This window comes from Palaemon carinicauda, chromosome 6 (genome assembly GCF_036898095.1).
Source record: "Palaemon carinicauda isolate YSFRI2023 chromosome 6, ASM3689809v2, whole genome shotgun sequence".
NCBI lineage: Eukaryota > Metazoa > Arthropoda > Malacostraca > Decapoda > Palaemonidae > Palaemon > Palaemon carinicauda.
The window spans coordinates 21372344-21393374 of NC_090730.1; positions in this window are offsets into that span (position 1 = coordinate 21372344).

The following is a 21031-nucleotide window of genomic DNA, read 5'->3' on the forward strand; positions in this document are numbered from 1 at the left end:
CCAATCCATTGTAACATTACTCATATGATATTTATCTGTTGTTTACTATAACTATAAAACTGTAAATAAGTTAGTCAGTGTATATAGAGATTCTGAAGGATTAGGAATAAAGCACAGCACGCAGTTTTGGAGTTTTATATTTCTACCAAAGAAAATCAACATGGTGGCAGCGGTTATTTAAAGAATCCAAAAGAAAAAAAAAGAGAAGCCAATTGATACAAATCGTGTTTTCCTGAAGAAAATGGCTGAATCTGTGTTTCGTTTGCCTCCACCATTAGACCCTTTGGATGATAATCTTGCTGATACTTTCAAAAAATGGAGGAGACAAGTGGACATCTACATGACAGTAAGCGGAGCTAGTTCTAAACCCAAGAAAATAAAGGTTGCAATTATACTCCATTGCGCAGGACCACAAATGGTAGAAATGTTTGACCAGTTTAATTTTGAAACAGAGGAGCAGAAAGATAATCCTGATGATGTAATTAGGAAATTAGAAGAGTATTGTTGTCCTTGTACCAGTGAAGTGTTACAGTCCTTCAGGTTTTGGAAAATTTCATACAAACAGCCATTTAATTCATTTTTGATAGAACTCAAGGTTCAGGCCGATAAATGTAATTTTCAAGAAAAAGAGCGAATGATAAGAGATAAGATTGTGTTTTCAGTGACAGGGAAACTACAGGAGCTGCTACTTCGAGAAAGAAACTTAAATTTAGAAAAAGCTGTCGAGATATGTTTGGCTTATGAAGCAACCGTTAATTGTGCTAAAGAGATGTGCGAAGTTGGCTCTGAGAATGTTAATAAGGTGAACAATTGGAGAACCAAAGCTACTGATAGTTCCTTTAATACGGATTTTTCGGACTCAAAAAATATGGACAGGTATGCCGTGAAGTGTCGATTTTGTGGGTATAAGCATGAATTTGAAAAATCAAAATGCCCAGCATGGGGAAAAGTCTGTGAAGCATGTAAAGGAAGAAACCATTTCAAGGCTGTGTGTAAGAAAACAGTTAAAATTGTTAAAGAGAAGAACGAAGAAGCAGATGAAGGCTACGATCATTACATGTGGATGGCACCGGTTGCAATGAAAAATTCTAATAGATTAACTGCATTACTAATTGTAAACGATACCGAGGTTAGATTTCATTTGGATACGGGTGCTGACGTGAATGCAATATGTCAAAGGTATGTCAAAAAGGATCAAGTGCGACCAACGTCTGTGAAACTCGCCATGTGGAATAAATCCAAGCTTTCGCCCATTGGCGAGACGACATTGAATGTGAAGAACCCCAAAAATGATGAAATTAGAAGTGTAACCTTCATTGTGGTTTCAAATGACCTAATGTGTTTACTTGGGTCAAAGACATGTCAAGAGATGGGATTCGTGTTTGTCAATGGTAAAGCATTTGTATCAAAAATTGACATTGACCATGAGATGAGCAACCTTGGTGACCTTGGAGAGGTTAAACTTAATGTAGATTCTGCATTACCAGCAAGAATATTACCGTGCCTACATTTACCGATTGCATTAAAATCAAAGGTTCAAAAAGAGTTACACTCTCTTGTGAAAAGAGGAGTTTTGATTCCGGAGACTGAACCAACTGACTGGGTTAGTCAAATGGCAGTCGTTCAAAAAACAAATGGAAAGTTAAGAATATGTATAGATCCTCAGCCACTCAACAAAGCTCTTAAAAAGGAATATTACACATTACCAATTTTGGAGGATATACTGCCAAGTCTAAAACATGCCAAGATATTTAGCAAACTGGATGTTCAAGAGGCTTTTTGGCATATACGGCTAGATGAAGAATCCAGCAAGTTAACAACTATGATTACCCCCTTTGGTAGATATCGATGGGCTCGTTTACCTTTCGGGCTGAAGATGAGCAGTGAAATATTTCAGCGAAAATTAAATGAGGCATTGGAGGGGCTTCGGGGTGTATACTGTGTAGCTGATGATATTGTGGTCGTTGGTTTTGGAAATGAGGAACACGACGCAATGCGTGATCACGAACAAAATCTTCAGTCACTACAGAAGCATTGTCAAGAAAAAAAGATCAAACTAAATGAAGAGAAATCGATTTATAGAAAAAAGGAAATTGCATTCATGGGACATCGTTTAACATCAGCTGGTGTGACGGTTGATGAAAATAAGGTAAAGGCCATTAAAGAAATGCCTGCCCCTACCGATATTTCAGGAATTCAGAGGTTTTGTGGAATGGTACAATATCTATCAAGGTTTTTACCCAATCTGGCTGATGATTTAGAACCTATCCGAGAGCTGACAAGAAAGAACTCAAAGTTTGAATGGAATGATAAGTGCACTCGCGTTTTCTCAGTGATCAAAGAAAAGGTCTCCTGTACACCAGTTCTAGCTTATTTTGATCAAAGTAAGGAGCTTGTATTACAGGTTGACAGCAGCAAGGATGGTATTGGTGCAGTCATTATGCAAGAAGGACGTCCGATAGAGTACGCATCAAGGACCTTAGCTAGAAGCGAACGTAACTGGGCTCAGATTGAAAAGGAAGCTCTTGCTGTGGTTTTTGGTTTAGAGCGATTTGACCAGTATACTTTTGGGCGACGTGTTATTGTTCATAATGACCATAAGCCTCTTTCTTGTATCCTCGAAAAGCCATTAAGTCAAGCTCCAATGCGTTTACAAGTTTTAATGATGAGGTTGAACCGGTACGACGTCGAATATCAGTACAAAAGCGGAAAAAGCCTATTGTTAGCCGATACCCTTAGCAGGGCCTGCCCAAAAGAGGAAAATAGAGACACATTGGTAAGGATGATAGATTCACTGAAAAATTACCCCGATTCAATTTTAAAGGAAGTAAGAGACGCCACCACAAACAACGAAGAGCTGCAAGAATTATTGTCTGTAATCAAGGAAGGATGGCCTGATCGCAAAGACATAATTCCCGAAGTATTAAAACCTTACTTCGATTTTAGAGATTCCATGAGTTACCAAGACGGCATCATTCTAAAGGGAACTCTTATACTGATTCCTCGTAAACTACGAGATACAATTAAAACGAAGCTTCATGTAGCTCATCTTGGTTACGATAGCATGATGCGACGAGCAAGAGATGCAATATTTTGGCCAGGGATGTCGAAAGAAATAAAGCAAATGACCAATTCATGTGACATTTGCCAGCAGTATAAACCTCGAAACCAGAAGGAATCGTTGATGGATGTAAATGACGGAGGCAGACCCTGGAATAAAATCGGATTAGATTTGTTTGAGATTGTTGGAAGAAATTATTTAGTCATTGTTGATTATTATTCCTCATTCACTGAAGTAGAGTTTCTAACGTCAACAACTTCAAATCATGTTATAGCAATAATCAAGAAGATGTTTGCTAGATACGGTATTCCTACCCAATTAGTGTCCGATGGAGGACCACAATTCAGCTCGTTTCAGTTTAAAGTTTTTGTTAAAGAGTGGGGTATATAGCACAGGATGTCATCTCCTGGACATCCTCAAGGAAATGGGAAGGCTGAAGCGGCAGTTAAAATTGTAAAAAATATGATGAAGAAGACGCATGCAGTTGGAAAAGATCAATATTTGGCGTTACTAGAGCTGAGAAATACACCACGTCAAGACTCTAACGTAAGTCCAGCTCAGATGATGTTTGGACGTAAATTACGGTCGATAATTCCTGAAATTATGAACAATGACAATCCAGTTTCTCAAAAAAGGGAAACACGGAGAGAATCCATAAAGAAATATTATGATAAAACTGCAAGAGATATGACACCATTAAACGACGGGCAACCTGTATATTATCAAAATCCAGACAAGAAGGGTTGGGAAAAGGGGCTCATTAGCCATGCACAAGGAAACCGATCCTATGTAATTGAGGGAAAGGAAGGAGGAATTTATAGAAGAAATAGAATTCATATCCGTCCAACTACACAGGATTCATCGGCAATACCAGAAATGGAAGAAACTAGTAAATTGAGGGAAACCAACGTTAATGATGAACAAACAAGCTATCATCCTATTTGCGACATGCCTATATTGCCAATAAGATCAGCTCGTCTGCAGGAAAAGATGAAGGGAGAATGATTTATTGTTTTATATTTGATTGTTTACCATGTATCCTACTTGTTCCTTATTTTATGTTATATCAATTTGTTTACTTTCTTATTTTCGTCAAAACCCAAAGAAAGGGGGATGTTTATGTTAACTACTTGTTTAGTTGTCTGTGTACATACTGTTATCTGAATGTTTATGTTAACTACTTGTTTAGTTGTTTGTGTACATACTGTTACCTGAAAACAACTTAACTACTTTACTGTAAATATCCAATCCATTGTAACATTACTCATATGATATTTATCTGTTGTTTACTATAACTATAAAACTGTAAATAAGTTAGTCAGTGTATATAGAGATTCTGAAGGATTAGGAATAAAGCACAGCACGCAGTTTTGGAGTTTTATATTTCTACCAAAGAAAATCAACACATGGTACTGAGGCTATGGCACTACCCAAGACCAGAGAACAGTGGTTTGATTTCGGAGTGTCTTTCTCCTAGAAGAGCTGCTTACCATAGTTAAAGTATGTTCCCATTCCAAGAGAAAAGTAGCCACTGAGCAATTGCATTGCAGTAGTTAACCCATACTGGTAATCTCAAGTGTTGTTAGGTGTATGAAGGCAGATGAATTGTGTAAAGAATATGCCAAAATATTTGATGCATGTATAGGCTAGACTATTTAATGTATGTGTAGGCAAAAGGAAAATAACCCGTAACCAGAGAGAAGGATCCAATGATTTTGCATGATCTTTTGTGCTTGAATCGGTCACAATTATATAGTAGTGTAGATCCTGTTGTCCCTTTGAATGAGAATCTAGTCAACATAATGGATAGACGTATCCCTTCTCGTGTGCTAAGGTACCGAGTGAAGGACAAACCGTGGTTCAATGATGATTGTAGACTTGCTTATTTGGAGAAGCAGGAAGCCTATCATCTTTGGAAAGGTAACACATCAGATTTGACCTGGAACAACTATACTCAGCTTCAAGCTCTTGCTCAGAGAGTTTATGCCTCAACTGAAAAGGAGTACAATTTAACAATAAAAGAAACCCTTTCTAGTACAACTCAGGAACATAAATGGCGGTCTACCCTTAGATCTGCACTCTTTGGTGTAGATGCAACAGTTCCTCCTTTACTTAAACCGGATGGCTCAGTCACTCTTTGTCGAAAGGAAAAGGCAACGCTTTTGGCTGATGTTTTTGACAGTAAATAGAGTAATGAAAAATTTGAACTTCCTTATTCCTGTTTTCCTGAGGCTCAACTAGCTAGTTTAGCTTTTCGGTCTCGTAAGATTAAAGCTCTGTTGATGGACCTTGATGCTTATGGAGGTGCAGACCTAAATGGTATTTTTCCTTTGTTTTTTATAAAGACAGCAGACTTCTTAGCTCCAAAATTATCTGTTATTTTGTGCAAGTTAGCAAGAAGAGGAGCTTTTAGCACTTGTTGGAGAATTGGTAATGTTACTCCTCTATGTAAATGTGTTTGTGGTAGTTCAAGTCCCACTGATTACCGCCCAATTTCCATAACTCCCATATTATCTAAAGTGTTTGAACGTCTTCTGGCAAAACGTCTTAATAGGTTTGCTGAAGGTAATCATCTATTCCCTATTTTGCAATTTGGTTTTCGTAAAGGCCTTGGAGCATGTGATGCCCTTACAATCTCCAATGCTGTACAGAAATCCCTTGATTGTGATCAGGAAGCTCATATGATTGGCCTTGATTTTAGTGCTGCCTTTGGCCGTGTTAATCATGAGGCCCTTGTTTTCAAATTCAAACAGTTGGGAGTGGTTGGTTCATTTCTTAGTATTATTATTGATTTTTTAAGTAATAGATCTCAAAGAGTTGTGGTTGATGGGCACCATAGTGAGTATAGGAATGTCATATCCGGTGTTCCACAGGGTAGTGTTCTTGGCCCATTACTTTTCATACTATATACACATGACATGTGGTTTGGCCTAGAAAACAAGCTTGTTGCTTATGCATATGATGCTACTCTCTTTGCATCAATTCCATCCCCTGAATGTAGATCTGGGGTTGGCGAATCCCTTAATAGAGATTTAGCTAAAATTAGTGCATGGAACAAATTATGGGGTATGAAGTTGAATCCTAACAAAACTCAAAGTATGATTGTAAGTAGGTCAAGGACAGTGGCTCCTCAACATCCGGATCTCAGTATTGATAATGTTTCTTTACATTTGTATGACTCTTAAAATTTTAGGTGTGATTCTCGACAGCTAATTTACTTTTGAGAAACAAAATAGGTCTGTGTCTTCTTCAATTGCACAAAAATTTGGCTTATTGAGAAAGTCTTGCAAGATTTTTGGTGATCAATCTATTCTGAAGAAGTGTTTTAATTCTTTCATTCTACCTTGTTTTGAGTACTGTTCTCCTGTCTGGTGTTCAGCTGCTGATTCTCATCTTAATTTGTTGGACAGAAACCTACGGTCTATTAAATTTCTTATTCCTGATCTAGATATTAATCTTTGGCACCGTCATTCAATTAGTTCATTATGCATGTTGCATAAGATTTTTCATAACTGACCATCCTTTACATTCAGATCTCCCTGGACAATTCTATCCTGTTCGTGATGCTAGGTAGGCAGTTAATTCTAATAGCCAGACCTTCTCCATCATGAGGCTAAATACTACACAGTATTCTAGAAGTTTTATTCCAGCTGTTACCAAGTTGTGGAATGATCGTAATCGGGTAGCTGAATCAGTAGAACTTCTAAAGTTCAAAGTTGGAGCAAATGTTTTTATGTTGACCAGGCTGACATGAGTCTTTTTATAGTTTATATATGATATATTTGTTTTTGACGCTGTTAATAGTTTATATTGGACATATCTGTTTTGACGTTGTTAGAATGATTTATTGTTAATTTATTCTTATTTATTTATTTCCTTATTTCCTTTCCTCACTGGGCTATTTTTCCCTATTGGAGCCCTTGTGCTTATAGCATCTTGCTTTTCCAACTAGTGTTGTAGCTTGGCTGGTAATAATAATAATAATAATAATACTTTTGTCTGGCTAGTTAAGGGACTCGATAACTCTCAGCGGTAGTATCTCAACAGGTGGCTGGTGTCCTGGCCAACCTACTACCTTACGGGAATGTGGGAAGCAAATTGTAAAGTAAAATGAAAAACAGAGGATGAAGCATTATGAAACAGAGGAGTAGATTACATGACTAATCAGCGAGTGGAAAAGAGTTAGATGTGGAAGAAGGAGGGTGGGGAGAGTGTGTGGGGAAGGGAAGCGGAGAGGTGATAGGACCATCGGCAGACGGAGTATGCGACGGGTGCCTACAAAAGGGAATGTGTTGTTTTTACTCTCGTCTACCCAAAATCTTACCTAATATAGATTAAGTCCAGTGGGAAATATCGATTAACGGGATGGGAAATGGAATAAGGATATAAAAGGGAATGAGAGGAGTAATTAGATAAAAATGATAGATGAAACTTGTTTTAAAAAGAATAAAGTAAAGTGAACTGGAAAATTAAAGGAAATAAAAGAGTGAGAGGCGAGGAAAGTGTTGCTTTTATTCTATAAATTCTTCTACACAGAATCTTGCTAGTAAATAAATATTAAGTAGATAAAGTATAGTGGAAATATCAAATAAAAAAAGAAGGAAAAGAGAAAGAGGAGAATACGTAAAGTTGTAAACATTGTTAAAACTCACAAATTGTTTTATTTTTATACTTTCTTAAACAGAAATACAGCTCATTATATAAGTAGAAAACATAAATATTGTAGTAACAAATGGTTCTTTTAGGAAATTTGAAATATCCTCTGATAGGATACCTTAATAATAAGGGAGTTATTTGATCCAAAAATTGAGGGTTACTATCGGTGGGCCACGCGGAGTTAATCACCTGATTTGGAAAGTATAAACTTAAACAATGAAAAAGATTCCAATCCACTATTTTTTTATTTACAAATACAATACTAAAATGTAAATATTACATGAATTATTACTAGATACACTTAAGTGAAACACTTTTTAATCAAAATCCAGTTTATTTCGAATATAGCTGTAATTTTATACCACTGTAAATGTATATACATTGTACAACAAGAGCTGGGATAACCTGGGTGGAGAGAGAGGTAAGTGGCTCAAACTATGCCAAGTGTGAAGGAGTGTGGGCTATTTGAGATCATTGCACTGCTAGTTTTTATTGCGAATATGTGATTTTTTATTTAATAAGTATTGCTGTTCACTGTGTCGCATATAAGTGAAATCGTGAAGGGAGAATTAACATAAAAAGAGGCCTGACTGTAGAGTATATCTATCTATATATGTTAACACTCTCCTAGGAACAAGAATTCTGTGCACTCACATATTGATAAATGTGTGCCTTATTCATTTAATGCATTAATATTGGAGGACGACCCCTCTCTCCTGTTAGTAGAAACACCGGAGACCATCCACATTCTTGATCACCTTCATAAGCTCCCATAGCAGGTAGATCTCACCTTTCTAGATGCATGCATTCACCTCGTGAATGCTCAGTCCTCTGACCATGATTATTCACCTAGGGTCTTAGCTCACCACTCAGCAAGCTAGTGGATAAACTGGGTGCTGAAAAGAAGTGACGCACCAACCACCTTGAATCCAGCACCTTTCCTCCAGGGGAAGTTGAAGCCACAGTAAAGAAGTGGGGGAAGAGCAGCCAGACTCCTTTTTCCTCTGGGCTGTATCCTTTAAGAAGTCTAGCACTCCAAGACTTACTCTGAGTGGCGACCTCCCTGAAATTGGTCATGTACACCAAAGCTAGGTCATTATCCCAACACCATTCTCCTCTAAGAGACCAATCCTAGTCCCTAAGGTCCCCATTTTAACCAACCTAGAAGGAGAAGAGGCCTAAGAGGAGCCATGAGGGACGGGATGCCCATTGAGCCAATGGGCAAGGTGCCAGTACCACGGAGAATGGGCCTGGGTAGTAAGTGTTTTTGGATAGTTACCACCTCCCATTTATTAGCTCTTATCCTCCCCTCACTCTGACACCGACGATGTCATCTATTGTACTTACAATCAGTCCTCAGAGAAATACCTCATCTTACTATTATAGGTGAAAAAGATGCGAGAGAAGAGGTTGCTACAGTTCATCAGTGATGAGTCTCCAGGTTTCTACAGTCACATGTTTCTTGTGAAGATGTTGATGGGGTGGCTGGAGACCAGTCGTCTGTCTTAAAGCTTTAAACGAGATAGTCTTACAAACACCATTTGAAAAGGAGATGGAGAACACCTTATGAGCCTCTATGAGGAAGGACAACTACATGCTCTCAGTAGACCTAAGAGACAGCCATAACTTGCAAAAGGCGGAGAACATTGCCGCTCACTGCTGTGCCGTGGTTCAGCAATGTACACTTCTTATTTTTTCATATTGGCAGAGGCTAAGATCCTTCAAAAAAGTCACCGTAAAAGTTTCTAAAATCGTTTTCATAATTAAACACAGGTCATGGTAAGGAAAGTAGTGAGCTGTTGGCAGCTAGGAAACAACTGCCAAAGGTTAACAAATAAACATCTAAGATAACTCAAACTCGAAATTTTACTTGAAGTCTTGAATGGGTCAAGAGTCGTTTATATGACCAAAATATTGGGAAGTTAAATCTCTAATTGTCAGCACACAAAATTACGTTATCATTAAGGACTACATATAACTACTAAACAAATTTCAGAGATCTTTTTAAGTAAGAAAAAATAAGAAACAGATAAGATATATTTTTTTTCTTATCTCCGACACAGAGGGATCTCTTCTTCCTCCTGTGGCGTAAAGTCACCTGACTCTGTGAGATTCACAAATATAGCTATACCTATTTGCAATGAGTCTCAACAGGAAACTCCCAATCTACAATACAATTTACTAGTACCACATCAGGCAGCACATTCTAACATCCATGGGCTGGCCTCAGTGCTTATACTTTTTTGCTGTTATGTTTGATTAGGAGAGTTTTCAACAGAGGTTTGAGCATGCCAAATCTAAGGATTTCCTTGTTGCTTCGTAGATGGAGGTTATTCAGCATCTCCAAACGAGAGGCAGTTTGCTAGGAACTGTGAAGATGTTGGAATACCTCTGCAAATGCTCAGCATCAGCCCACCAGGCCAAGTGAGGCCATATTCTGTGGTTGGTGCCATAGTAGGGGCGCTTCTCCAGTCTGACCCTTTATACAGACTATAGCAAAATTTTTCTTCTTCTAGCACAGTCTCAGCAGTGAAAGTCTATTACACAACCTTGTGCCAAATTGTTAGGCTAAAAGGCCTGAACCTTTCTTTGTCATGGGAACTCATTACTGATGAGGATTTTTAGCAGTCCTGGCATCTGAGAGTGTGCAAACTAACCACCAGCTTAGGATATCTCCAAAGTCCTCAGCTCTCAGAAAGAAGGCCCATATGAACCCCTGAGGCTGGCTTCTTACGTATTTTACCCTAAAGACAGTTTTATTGCTAGCCTTGGCCTCTGCTAAACAGGTTGGCAAAATCCAAGAAATCTTATTCTCTGCATTTCATATTGAAGGTTCAAGGAAAGTTCTCCTTTTCCTTTGTGTCAGAATTTATAGTGAAGATTTGGAACCCCACCATTCATGACCTATAGTTTGATACCTAATCTTATGTCTTTACTCCAGAAAGCAACAGAAGATTTGGACTAGTTGCTTCCCAACTGCACACAGCCCTACAGACCACAGCTCAAAAACCTATTCATCAGTACAGGAAGGTGTAAGAGGAAAGTCTCAAATAACACCATCTGGCTTCGCAGCACAATAATCAGAGCGCAAGAACATTGATCGGCTATTGATTTGATAGAGCTTTGGCAAGCTCATACTTATGAAGTCAGGGGAGTAAGAACTGCTCCTAACCTTCAAAAGGAACCTTCAGTAGGGCAAATCTTTCAACGAATTCTCCCTGGGACACGTGGTAGCTGCTCAACAAGTAGGGAGGGTAGCATTCTTGCTCCTCAGGGGAGAAGATCATTTCTATAATAACGATTGCAACATCAGTCTAGGATAAAAGCAAGAATGTTGGTCTTTTTCCACTGTTTCTTCTCCCTAAGTGTGCAGCAGTCGACACATTATGTTGCTGAAATGGACACTGATGCAGGTAACCTATCAAACTGAGCAATATCCTATCATAATTGAAATTGAAGTCATTTCCCCATCCTGTAAATGTAAACCCATCAATTATTAGCTTTACATTCTGACAAGATATCCCAGTAAGGATATAGGTTCCTCTGTTGACCGTCTGTCTAACAGAAGAAGCCTAATCTATCCCATAAACACTTTTAGGACAATAGATGTAGATGGAAGTCGGCACTCCTGCATCTCTTTAGGTCATAGAATCTTCCTCCCTATTAAAGATGTCTCCTATTAAAGAACTAAGGTTTGTATCTGTATTATCGAAGGTCACAGTGGCTACTCCACTTCCCGTATGTAACCAAACCTCCTCGTAAATTCTTAACTGCCAAGTATCTAGCTTGGCTGAAATCATACTCCTATTAAAGGATTTAAGTTTGTATAGTTAAGAAAGATGTACTTTACTTTTTAATATGTTATGTTTTTAGGCACTGGCTATGATTCATGTTATATTCTATCGTTTATAATGTTTTGTGTATATATAATATAATATAATATAATATAATATAATATATACATATAATATATATACAGTATATATATATATATATATATATATATATATATATATATATATATATATATATATATATACTGTATACTGTATATATATACATAGATATGTATATATAGTATATTCTTATATATATACAGTATTATATATATATATATATATATATATATATATATATATATATATATATATATATATATATATATATATATATATATATATATACACACACAAAAATATATATACATGTATATATTTATATCAATTTATATATGCATACACACACATAGGCTCTATATATATATATATATATATATATATATATATATATATATATATATATATATATATATATATATATATACACGTGTTTGTGATCTGTGTATATAATAGTGTTAAGAATTATCAGATTTTTCAATGCCACTTTTATGTACTTCTTTTTCAATCAATAATTCTACAATTTTATCAATGAACCTGGTTTACATTTTGTCATATCGCTCAAGTCATATTACATTTGACATTTAAGGACTTTGATCAATGTAAATTACGGTAAATTCTATCAATCAAATTTATGATGTCTGTAATTTAATTTGTCTTGATTTTGCATCCTCATTTTTTTCATTTTTAAGAAAATATCACGCTTTAAAATGCTTGTAAAGCAATTGAATATTAATTTTCATAAATTGTATGTAAAAGTCATCCTTCGCACTATTGCATTCGCAAAACGGCTTTCTTTTCGGTCGAAAATATATTTTCCTTCCTATTACATCATCATATCTCCTCCTACGCTTATTGACGCAAAGGGCCTCAGTTAGATTTCGCCAGTCGTCTCTATCGTGAGCCTAAATATCTTAAATCAATATTTCTTATTTCCTCATCCACTATAAGCTTCATAGTCCTCGCCCATGTAGACCTGGGTCTTCCAACTCTTCTAGTGCCTTGTGGAGCCCAGTTAAATGTTTGGAGAACGAACTTCTTTGGTGGAGTGCTAAGAACATGCCCAAACCATCTCCATCTACCCTTCACCATGATCTCATCAACATATGACACTCGAGAAATCTCTCTTAAAGTTTCATTTCTAATTCTGCCCTACCATTGAACTCCTATTATACCCAAATTTTATTCTCTTAATAAGGATTATATAAAATCATATCCTTCATGGGTAATTTAAGTATCTTCTGAAGATTTTTTTAAACTAGTTCCGCACTCAGGCCAGAATGGACACCGGAGCAGCAGAATCGCAGACGCATCTAAATCAAGGAAAGCAAGAGGAGGAACTGATGAACCTTGAGTGGGAAGTTAAGGACATCGTAACGGAAGATATCGAAGTATCCTCAGATAACGACCAAATCGAGAGTTCATCGAAGGAAAAGAGTAATGCAAGAAATCGGATAAAGGTAATGGACTCATAATCTATATATGGGGCGAGTTATATAAGCGTCATTTTCTTAATGTATTTAAACTTCAAATTTACCTCCTCTCTTAAGTTAGGAATAAGGAGATAAGACAATCAAAAGCTATTATGCATGGCAGTGAAGGCATACAGTTTGTTTCTAGAAAATTAAAAGCTATAATGTATGTCAGTGAAGACATACAGTTTGTTTCAAGAAAATTAAAAGCTATTTTGTATGGCAATGAAGACATACAGTAGTTAAGAGAAAATTAAAAGCTATTATGTATGTCAAGGAAGACATACAGTAGTTTCAAGAAAATTAAAAGCTATTATGTATGACAATGAAGGCATACATTAGTTTCAAGAAAGTTAAGCGCTATTATGTATGGTAATGAAGGCATACAGTAGTTTCAAGAAAATTAAAAGCTATTATGTAATGCAATGAAGGCATACATTAGTTTCAAGAAAGTTGAGATCTATTATGTATGGCAGTGAAGGCATACAGTAGTTTCAAGAAAATTAAAAGCTATTATGCATGGCAATGAAGACACACATTAGTTTCAAGAAAATCAACTGCTATTATGTATGGCAATGATGACATACAGTTGTTTCAAGAACATTAAAAGCTATTATGTATGGCAATGAAGGCATGCATTAGTTTCAAGAAAGTTAAGAGCTACTATGTATGGTAATGAAGGCATACAGTAGTTTCAAGAAAATTAAAAGCTATTATGTATGGCAATGAAGGCATACATTAGTTTCAAGAAAGTTAAAAGCTAGTATGTATGGCAGTGAAGGCATACAATAGTTTCAAGAAAAACAACTGCTATTATGTATGGAAATGATGACATACAGTAGTTTCAAGAAAATTAAAAGTTATTATGTAAGGCAATGAAGACATACAGTAGTTTCAAGAAAATTAAACGATATTATGTATGACAATGAAAACATAGTAGTTTCAAGAAAATTAAAAGTTATTATGTAAGGCAATGAAGACATACAGTAGTTTCAAGAAAATTAAACGATATTATGTAAGACAATGAAAACATATAGTAGTTTCAAGAAATTTAAAAGCTATTATATATGGTAACAAAGACATATAGTAGTTTCATGCAAATTAAAAGTTATTATGTATGGCAATGAAGACAAACAGTAGTTTCAAAAAAGTTAAAAGCTATTATGTATGACAATGGAGACATGCAGTAGTTTCAAGAAAATCAAAAGCTATTATGATGGCCATGAAGACATAGTTTCTTTCAAGAAAATTAAAAGCTATTATGTATGGCAATGAGGACATACACTTTCTTTCAAGAAAATTAAAAGCTATTATGTATGACAATGAAGACATATAGATTCTTTCAAGAAAATTAAGAGCTATTATAAATGGCAATGAAGACATACAGTAGTTTCAGTCCATGATAGTGGAGGATGTTGTTAGAAAGTAACTCCCAAATTTTCTTGGCTATTAAGAATGTAAATCGCCAATCACTTAGTCTTAAATTATCTAAAGGAAGTATGATATGGCTAAAAATGTGGCGTGAATTCTTTATCGGCTATAAGTAAGCCGGGTTGAATTAGATATCAATTCACCATCGATCCCAAAACGTAGATATTTAGTTCATGAAGCAGAAAAGGAATTATTGAAACTATATCGTAGGTTTATATCGTGATTTGCTTTATAATCGATTTCTATTTTTTTAGCATTATTCCTTTATTCAATTATTAGCAGTATTAAATCGAGGATTGGTACTGAAGTAAAGAAAAAAATGATTACTTGTAATGGATACAGTATTTTCAGAATAATTTTAGTTGATAAACAGACAACTGTATTCCAAATTGCCATAAAAGGAAAAAGATTCACTGTAAAACTGAACATTTCAATACTGCAAAAAAAGTATCCGATCCATGTGGAATGAGAAATGCAATTAAATGTATTTCTAGATTCACAGGAGTCATTCCATAAAGTTTTGGTGTTTATTTTCAGGCAAAATTCAAGTATTTACTGTGCCTTCTCTAAATGAGCTCTTTTGAATGCGACTTTTATTGGTAATAATTTACAGTTTTCATAACTGATTTTCAACGATGATTCATTATTCTAAGTAATCCTTACCCTTCAAAATGAATCCCGTTATTAATGAAATACCCCTATGTTATCAGACAGCCGTTTCATGGCGAAATCTGCAGAAAGAAAAAACTTACCTATTTCCAGACAAGTCATATCTACAGTATACTTATTACGCCTAAGTATTATTATTATTATTATCATTACTTGCTAAGATACAACCCTAATTGGAAAAGCAGGATGCTATAAACCCAAGGGCTCTATAATGGAAAATAGCTCAGTGAGGAAAGGACACAAGGAAATATGCTATAAGAGAAGTTTAAGAATAATAACATTAAAATAAATCTGTTATATATAAACTATAAAAATTCCCAAATAACAAGATGAAGAGAAATAAGATAGAATAGTGTGCACGAATGTACCCTCAAGCAAGAGGACGCATCACTGTTCTCGTATAATTACTGTTTATTTTTTTAACATTTAGGAGTGAAAATGCAGATTGAACATGACTCGGCAACTAACCCCGAAATAAGGATGGTGGGATTTGAATGACCTTTTCGTTGGTGTTCCTCGGCAGGTCTGTGGAGTTTGTGGCCAAAAGGCAAAGAGCAACCACTTCGGCGGTGTCTGCTGCGATTCCTGCGGGTCATTTTTCAGAAGAAGCGTTCAGAGCAACACGTGGGGGATATTCTATTGCTTGACAAATGGGCAATGTGACATTAAGCAAAACAGGAGGTGCTGTCAGTCTTGCAGGTGGGAATATATTGGAATGCAATCAGTGCTCAGCATATTCGTATAGTTTATTTTCTTTCCATATCTGTAGATTTAAAAGTAGCTTGTAAAGATTAATAGTTACAGTATAAAGTGGGGTTTAGGCGGTTGAACGGTTCGTCACACCCGGTTGTCGAACCTGCTTATCAAATGGTTCGAAGAGGTGGCAGATGGTCACAAATGCATAAGATTTGTGGACAATGAAGCCCCGCCCATAAAAGTCAGGCAAGAACAGAATTTCTTCGAACCGTTCAATAAACGTGTTCGACAACCAAATACCCCATTCACATGTTCGAACATCCCTTCAAACACTTGTCTGTCGAACAACGTTCGACGAACCGTTCGACAGTGTAAACTCCACTTAAGATACCAATATGGTTGAGAGCAATTTCTATGATTACGTAAACGATTAAAACCTTTATGTAGTCACACTTACCTCATGATTTAGTTCAGACCTTAAAACTCCACTAAGATTAGAGTCTACAAGGAGTGGCGAACGAATTAGTTTGCATCATTGTTATCACTGCAAATTATAGAAGAAATTGGTCATGCTTGGAATGAATACAGTATAGTATTTGATATAGAATTCATAATGGTTTCCGTAGTGAAATTATCAACTAATCTTAAAACTTGTTTGTCACTAATTCTCTAATATCGATTGATTTCTCAGGTTCAAGCGTTGTCAAGCCATAGGTATGGACATCAAGTTTGTTTTAACCGAGGAAACCAGAAAGGCTCTTATGAATCGCAAGATTGAGAGACGAAAACAAATCATTTTAGAGCATGAGCGTCTACAGTCTATATCTCATCAGGAGTCCAATTCCCAGCAATCATCTGCAGATGCTGCCATTGCAAGGGATAATCGCTGTTTTACTCCTAGTAACAACCCCAATTATGAGGAAAATATTTTTAACCTTGAATGTGGCCATTCCTCGAACATATCTAAAATTCAGAGTCTTAAAAAACTGTTTCAAAGCTATTTCTCATTTCATAATCTTTTTAATTTGCGTAATGATAATGATGAAGACATTATTGAAGATGTTTTCTTCATATTTTTTAAGATTATGGGAAGGTTTTATACCCAGATACCTGAATTTCAAGAACTAGAGGCTAAGTTACAAAATTTATTGTTGAAGCCTGCTATCGCTAAAGCTACCTTTATTCTTGGCACACACCAATTTGATCCTGAGAGGAACTGCTGGCCAAAAAAACCTCTGACATCCTCATGTAATTTCCCACCTCTCAGACTCTGTACCGTAAAGAACTTTTTCGGTGACAGCAGAACAATGGAGAAATGGGCCACATTCATAAACACCTTTTACTTGGCATACACTGATGAAATTGTTGTTATTTTACTTCTTGTGGTAGCTCTTTTCAGTCATACAAGTTTAGATATTGTTGGAAATGTGTCTGTGTACAATAGCAAAGAAAAATACATTCAACTAATTAGATTCTATTCAGAAACACATTATCCTGATGGTTCTGTTTGTAACACAGTATCGGCACTTTTAGATTCACTTGATCACATCGAAGAACTTAGAGAGTGTTTTCAAAACTCCTCAACTGATAATGATGACTCAAGTTTATTCAGAGGTGTTAATGACCATGGATATTCTCTCACTAATTCAAGAAGTGGGAATTTTAGTGACCCTTTACCTCACAAAGTCGGAAATCATTTTTCATCTACAAGTCATATTCAACCTAAGTTGGAGTCTAACAATCCCCATGCCCATGGTCATTTAATGAACTCTCCATTTAAAAAAGAAAAATCTGATTCCTCTGATTGTGGGAGCCACGAAGATTTCCCACTTTCAAACCCACAACAACTACTACCCCGGGGTTGTTTGGAAATAAAGCAGCATCAACAGAACATTTTATTGTTACAAGATTATGGTAAAATAATGCCTGAATATGTTGAGAAGAAAGAAATTGAAATAGAGTATCATAACCTGGAAACCCATGGCGTCCCAGCCATTCAGCAGTTTTCTAAAATGGAAGAGCCTGTTCAATCCCCGGTTGTTGTATCTCAGGAGATGAATGAGAAAGTACAATACTAAAAGAAATTAGGCCTTAATGCACAATGGTACATTACGTACCATGGAAGATGTTTCTTATTCAAGAGAGACTATAAATTAGGCCTCTTCTTTTGACTGCACAGATAAAAAGAACCATAACAAATCTTGAGATCCGGATACTATAGTAGAACCATTTTACGAGCGAACTTCAAGCTCATTTGCGGCGCTGCCAATCTCCTTAATCCCAATGCCTTCGCTTCACTAAGAGACGGGAAGGAAAATGACAAACAGGAGATATGGCATACACGTTGCCACATCTTCACTGGGTCAGTTCACTAAGACCTTTGGTCAAATCCTATTAAATGCTTGAAGATTAGCTTCGGCATTCTTTGTCTCGCACAATAGCCTTCCCTAAACACCATGGAGAGTTCCCTGCGTTGTGTTCTTCTCCCAGAAGAAAGAAAACGGGCATACAATGTCTATCAGTTTTTTTTTTTTTTTTTAAATGGGAAAAGGATAATGAATCTGTTAAATTTGTTATTGACCAAGCAATCAAACGTGTCACAGATACAACCAACATATCAAAAACGACTTAGCTTCAGATTTGCAAGGAAAATAGGGTCAAAGCTATTGAGCATACTGTTAACATTATAAAGGAAGACACGAAAAAGGAATTCATTGAATCTTTTGTGATAGAACTAACTTCATCTGACGAAGAGTTGCCATAACCACGTTTGATAACTGAACATTTGTTGTACAAAAATTTGTCCATTAATTAAATAAATTCGAAAACAATACAATCATCAATGTAAATAGACTATATTAAACTTAGTCAATTAAATCCTTTGTAAAGAATCCTGTCTTTTAATAATCAAGAATTGAGACATGAATTTATTTGATATCAAAATTAAGATTACTCTGTTAGTGTAATAATCTTTTTATAACAGTTTTGCTCTTTATGTCTAAGAGTTTCAACTTTGTTGTCACCACGTGGTTGAAAACCAAAATAGGGAAGGGAACAATACAACGAAAGTATCAAATTAAAGGATTATATTCTTAAACCATTCAAATCCAGGTAAATGACTTATTAGCTGTCCCATTTCTCCTTTTCTTGGCTCTCCCATAGATTAAAGCGGTCAAGCCAGGTGTGCTTCGAAAAAGACCCAAGAGAACTGGCAACGCCGCTAATAGGCTCAGAGTTCACTCCTAAAATGGTTTGACTATAGTCAGTTTACAGCATCACAGTTCTGCAAAGAATCCCTCCAACAAATATCCATCAACTAGAGTCTGCCCAAAAGTGTGGAAAACCATAATCCTTCAGCCTTGGATAAAGAACCTTCACAGCTGTGCAGGTCATGCAATGCTCCCATCTTAGAGAACATTTAGTTACAAATATGGACATATCCTCCAAATATTCTTAAAAATCATATTAAAGTAACTTTCTTAATTTAGGGGTCTCGTAGATAGTGAAATATTGTTTATAAAGAATTCAAAATTATATGCGCTGAGTACATGACATTTCATCAGTAATATTTGTTTTTTAGGAGTATGTTATCAAGGGAAATTCTTTACATATTTGTGATTGAATAAATGCCAGTAAGGAGCAACATCTCTGAATATCAGCGGTTTTCACCGTATAACAGTGCGAGTTAAAATTATTTTGATGTACGGATTTTCAATAGATATTTCAATGTAATATCAATAATGGAAACAATAAAAATTATTTAGATTACACATGTATGTCATTTAATGTATTCCTATTTATTACCATAATTTTTCCTACGTTTTATTCATTTCCCATTCCAAGTACCACCTAAAAGTCTGACTAATTTAGATGATACTATTTTTATTGTTTTCTTGTCATTTACTTTACTGGGCTACTTCTGAGCTTATCGCTACATTGATTAAATTTTGTTATGCCCATTGATCCCTAATCAGCTTTAGGTTACACTTCTGAATCTGATTGTAAGTAAATTGTAATTGATTAGGGAGTGTTGGTCCTAGATTTAAGACTTCTGATTATATTTGATTTATTGTATTTAAACTGAACTGGATGTCCATAATCAATAAACTTTAGTAAGATGGATGTACTGTAGAATCTGGAGTAATCTTGAATGACATTTTACTTGATCTTCTCGATTACCTTGATCGCATTTGTACTAGGAATAGGAACCTTATGATGTTTTGATGAGAGTTTTGTCATGATAAGCATATTAACTATCATTTACTGAATAATGATTTGTAGGAAAAAGTTTGGTGGAAGGGCGATTGTTGCTGCTTTAAAGCCAGTTGCTACTCTTGCTTGTCTGACCTCACAGGGTTTTCAACCTGGGGTACGCTTATCCCAGGGGTTCCTCAGGAGATTTGGGGGGGGGGGGGGGTACGCCCTTTCCCACAGGTCATTAGTGGGTGTGGGCCGATACGTGCTTAAAGCCGGCCATATACGCAGAGTTGTGACGACCGTAAGGTTTCTCCTTAAGGACTGGAGCGACGCTCCAATCCTGTGAGAAATACCCTCACACATTACGGACTAGCCTGCTTAGTTCAAGAGGACTGGGCATGCAGGATAGGCCCACATGGTTACGTTTTTGGTACTTGTTAACTAAATTTGTTATGTTACCGGATATCAAGTACAATTGGTACCCTATAATGTATGGATGTTTAGGTAGGAAGTTCTATTAACCATAATAATTACCTGGAACAGAGATGAATAAATTGTTAGTAATTATTTCTCAGCTGATCCCATCTTCGTTGATATGTGCTTGATGGATAATAATACGTTGGTATTATAAAATACGTCTTTAATGTATAAAAGACTACATTATGAACTTCACTTTGTGACAGCTGACTCTCAAGTGTACATGGAGCGTCTTACACAAATCTCACAAACCAAAACATTGCTAAACAAAAGAGCATCGCTCTGAAAAGACTTAAATCCTACTCCAGTACAAATCATAAAGAATCACATCTTATCTGAGGTAACCAACAAATGTTTGAATCCTAATACCAAAACAAATCATTACTCTTATGATCAAAGCATAACATGTCTTATTCATGCAATATGATGCAATGTTGCGCAATACCTGAAACACTTGAAATAACATAGCACATTGT